This window comes from Wasmannia auropunctata, unplaced genomic scaffold, assembly GCF_000956235.1.
Source record: "Wasmannia auropunctata unplaced genomic scaffold, wasmannia.A_1.0 LD336027.1, whole genome shotgun sequence".
NCBI classification, from domain to species: domain Eukaryota; kingdom Metazoa; phylum Arthropoda; class Insecta; order Hymenoptera; family Formicidae; genus Wasmannia; species Wasmannia auropunctata.
The window spans coordinates 30,348-35,108 of NW_012026863.1; the positions used below are offsets into that span (position 1 = coordinate 30,348).

General features: G+C 35.5%; 1 protein-coding gene across 1 annotated transcript in view; it reads right to left on the reverse strand.

Moving 5' to 3' along the window:
• LOC105452625 overlaps positions 1 to 4,761 on the reverse strand; it is an 8,430-nt gene that overhangs the window by 2,291 nt on the left and 1,378 nt on the right. The window lies entirely within an intron of this gene.

A 4,761-nucleotide genomic window follows, 5' to 3' on the forward strand; every position in this document is an offset into this window, starting at 1 on the left:
TATCGTCGGGTGAACGTCTCGTGTGTCAGTAAATCGTCGTGTGTTAATAAATTGTGCGCGTGTTTCTTTCTTCGAGTGATTTTTCAGTCGACGTATAATTAATAGACATGGGATAATCATTAACTAATAAATTCGGTATTAAAGTCAGTCGACTGCTTGCTATCATCGAGTGCACGCGTCGTGTGTTTCTTTTTTCGAGTGATTTTTTTAGTCGAAAAATAATTAATCGATACGAATCATTAATCGACACTGATAATTATTAATTAATAAATTCGGTATTAAAGTCAGTCGACTGCTTGCTATCCTCGAGTGAACGGGTCGTGTATTAATAAATCGCCGTGTTTCTTCGTGTGATGTTTCAATGGATAGATAATTAATCGACAGTGATTGTAAAGTACATAACAGATAGATGCATTAGTTGATTTTTCGTGATTTCCAGTGATTTGTTCGTATGTAAATCGAGTATGTGAATCGAGTGTGAAATGTTGAAGTGACATGTTATGTAAAAAAAAGAATTAACTAAATAATAATCTGATCTGTGTCAGTTAGTGATAACGTCTGCATTAAAATTAACGAAAATTTATTAAAATAAACATTTATTTGGAACTGTACGTGATCCATCGAAATGGAAATTCCGTCTTTCTCACGAAGCTATACAGAAGTCATCGAATCTTTACAAGGTAATTGATGTGTGTGTGTGTGTGTGTGTGTGTTGTGTGTGAGCAAGAGAGAATGTAATCGCATGTCCTTAAAATGTCATGTGTATGCGCGCGTGTAGCAATCAATTGATCGTCGCAAGGGCCCCGCGTACCGCCTGCGTCCGACAGTAAGTTGCACGCCCCTGTCTATCTTCCATATGCGGCCTATAAGTCGCTAACTATTTCTTGTTATAATTTGAACACTAAGCTTCGGATAAAATTTTGATAAAGGAAAAATCTTCTCAGAATTGAGTCAGGAATATGACATTTTAAGGACAAAAGTTTATTTTGGGACACCCTGTATATAAAATATTATAAATGTTGTTTATATAAAAATATACATAATAAACATTTAGGAAATCGCATAATTGATTAACATACGAATACATATACACTCACACACCGACACCCACCTATCCATCCACACACACACACGCACACGCGCGCGCTCACACACACACACACACACACACACACACACACACACACGCACGCGCGCACGCACGCACGCACGCGCGCACACACACACATTATACATTGATATATTAATCTGATCACACCTATGTGTCACGGATATATATCAATTAATATCAAGTAGTTATGGCTTGAGTTATGGATCATGTGAAGTGTCTGCTGTTCCCGATCATAGAAGCAACGTTGGTGGCGATCATGGCTTGGATGGATGACCGTTAAATTTGAATATTACTTTGGAAGGAATAATCCTTGAAAACCTAAACCTAAACCTTGAAAACATCGTAAATTGTTTTTTTTATGTTTTATAATAGTCTTTATTCTGGTTTAGATTATTTGCACTGTTTATACTTCAGTATTCTTATTGAAATAATTGAAAAATTAATTAGTTTATATTATTTCAAACCAAATTTTGACCTTAATTCAACATTGAATCGACGTCGAAATGATAGTTGAGTAGTTGTTGATCTTTTATACGCTTTCGACATCCATCGACCAGAATTTCGACATTTAATTTTCGACATTGATTTGACGTCGCATCAACCAAACATTTCTGACTGGGAAGTTACCATGTGTAATGTGTAACATTTTTCAAAAAGTATATATCTAATTCAGATTTAGATAATAAATTCTATGATTAATTGTATTTAGATAATAAATTGTATAATTAAATAAATATTTCAAAACTAGAAATACTAATCGAGTTTCAAACAATTTAGACATTTTAAATAAAGTTAAGGCGATGCTGAAAGGTCGGCCAAATTTGTACGAGGTCGATAAAGTAGTCTGCTCAATTCATGACAATATTTGATTAATATGAAAATTCTAGTTTATGTGAAAATTGAAGGTATGCCACCCTGCGGACAACACAAAAGAACAACATTGAATTGTTAGAACTAGAATAAAAGTCTATAAAAAAAGTTATATATTCACTTGAGAACATTCATGTAGATGTGCAAATCTGCACAAGATCATGATTCTGAACAATATTCAAAAGGTTTTAGCCAGTGTTCGGACAATGCTAATGCCGACGGTACTGCAACATTCAAGCTTCATAACTCACGATTTACTTAATAAAAAAATATTTTATCTATGTGTTTTGGAAAGCTCTCGAGATAAGCTACAAGAATATGTAATAAAAAAATGGGGATTCTAAATAAAAAATTTGAAGTGATTTTTCCCTGACTTTGACAGCGCTACCCAAAGTCAAATCAATGTACCATTTTATGTTCCCCTTGAAGTCAAACAACTTTTGTTTGAAACATTTTTTTATATCTAAAGGCGTTTCCAAGTAAAAAGAGTGATAACTGACTTTACAGACACCCTGTATGTATATAGACATATATTTAACGTATTTCACGTATTTAACGTACAATTCAAACACTAAAAGGAAAACTAAAAGGATTATGTATTAAAATTCACTTTCAGTGTTAAAAATCTGTAATGCACGTAACATAAGCTATAAATTTTCAATACTGGCAGTGAATTTTAGAACATAGCTGAGCATGCTTGAAATAATAATATTCAAATTTACCACGTAACAATGACGTATTCTTGGCGACAATTTAATTGGCCGCTTGGCATCAATATGTATAAAAGCATACTCTTGTATTTCTACCATGGATAACGATAACGGGTTATTTTTAAAAATCAGTAACTAGTAACAGTAACTAGTTATTTTTTTAACTCGATAATGAGTAACAATAACTAGTTACTTTTAAAAAATAACTTTCCATTCCCTGTATGTATGCAATAAATAATTCACTATTAAATATTGATTTTTTTCCTCTAAATAGCCATTATAATCGGAAAATTATAAACTCTCGTACAAAGCCTCCATAAGTCGAATTATTGGCTGCGTTCAGCAGAGAAAACAGCTTTGCAACTGTTATGAGATTCTTTAACATGATTGGCTTTTGCCTTTAGTTCTTCATAGATCTAAATGTATATATATAAATCAATCATATTATAGAATTTTATAACAGTTGCAAAGCCGCTTGTTCTGCTGAACGCAGCCATTATATGTTAATCTTAGAACATATATTATTGGAAGGAGAATAGAGTGCTGAACGTGAAGCCAGAGAGGATCCGAGAGCGGACATGCCTTTTGGTTGTAACGCTAAAATGCCCTCGTGCACTAACGCCCTGTGAAAAAGTGGACCCAAATTACATAGCAAATTCAAGATTTTTGTACAATTTGTGGTGTGTGTTCGTACTAAATCCACTTTTTGAGTCTGTTGGAGCTTTATTCTCGAAAAATTACGCATTAGAAAGTATTTTTCCTTACTTTCTAATGCATAATTTTTCGAGAATAAAGCTCCAGCAGACTCGAAAAGTGGATTTAGTACGGACACGCACCACAAATTGTGCACAAATCTTAATTTTGCTATGTAACTTGGATCCACTTCTTCAGAGGGCGTTAGTGCACGAGGGCATTTTAGTGTTACAGCCAAAAGGCCGGCATGTCCGCTCTCGGATCCTCTCTGCTGACACTGAAGAGTCTGCTTTATTGACCTCGTACAAATTTGGCCGACCTTTCAGCATCTTCTTAATCATGCTGATTAGTTACAAGTGTCTTCTAATGTCGTATGGTGGCGTTAATGTTGCGGGTCACGCGAATTACTTTTTAAGCAATATGGCGCGCAACCATGCCAGTCATTTCAAAAAATGAACAGCGTGTTGTAATGAAATTTCTCGTGAACGAAGGCGTAAAACCTAGTGAAATTCACAGAAGACTTTAAGCACAGTACGGAGATCAGACTCTTAGCCGCAGTAAAACATTTTAATGGTGCCAACGTTTTAAGGACGGCCATCAGTGAGTGATGATCCCGGCCAAGGCTGATCGGTGCCCACTACAACCATTCCTGTCATTACTGCGGCTAAGAGGCTGATCTACTGTACTGTGCTTGAAGTCTTCTGTGAATTTCACTAGGTTTTACGCCTTCATTTACGAGGAATTTCATTACAAGACGCTGTTCAGTTTTTAAACTGGCATGGTTGCGCGCTATATTGCTTAAAAAGCACTGAAATATAATAATTAATATGTAATACTGGAACGCGTACTGGCGCTAGTTTCGCGATCCGACAAAGAGGCTTCTAAGTGATATCTGTGTCTTTCTAGTATAATCTGGCCAAAAGTTTTATACGGCACACCCAGCTTCACGCATTGTATTCAACCTTAGAACGAGACTGTAGGAGCCCCACTACCGTCTATTGCACATGCGCAGTATAGCTTGACAAAGGATAAAGATACCACTTTGAATGCTCTCTCTCGGATTTCTTCTTAACAAAGGCGGCATAGACCGTGCGCCGCGTTCTAGTTTATTATATTTCAGTGTTAAAAATTAATTCGCGTGGTCCGAGACATTAACGCCACCATATGGCGTTAGAAAACACTTGTAACGGTAAATATTGATAACAACGGACCCAGCCCCAATGACCTTGACCTTCATGTATGTTGTCAAGGTCATGACCCTGAGTGATTATCAAGAGGTTTTAGCCGTCGCTCGTTATTCGTTAAAAAGTTATTAACAAAAAAAGTAACAAATATTATTAAATTATTATTAAATATTATTAAAATAAATATTAACAA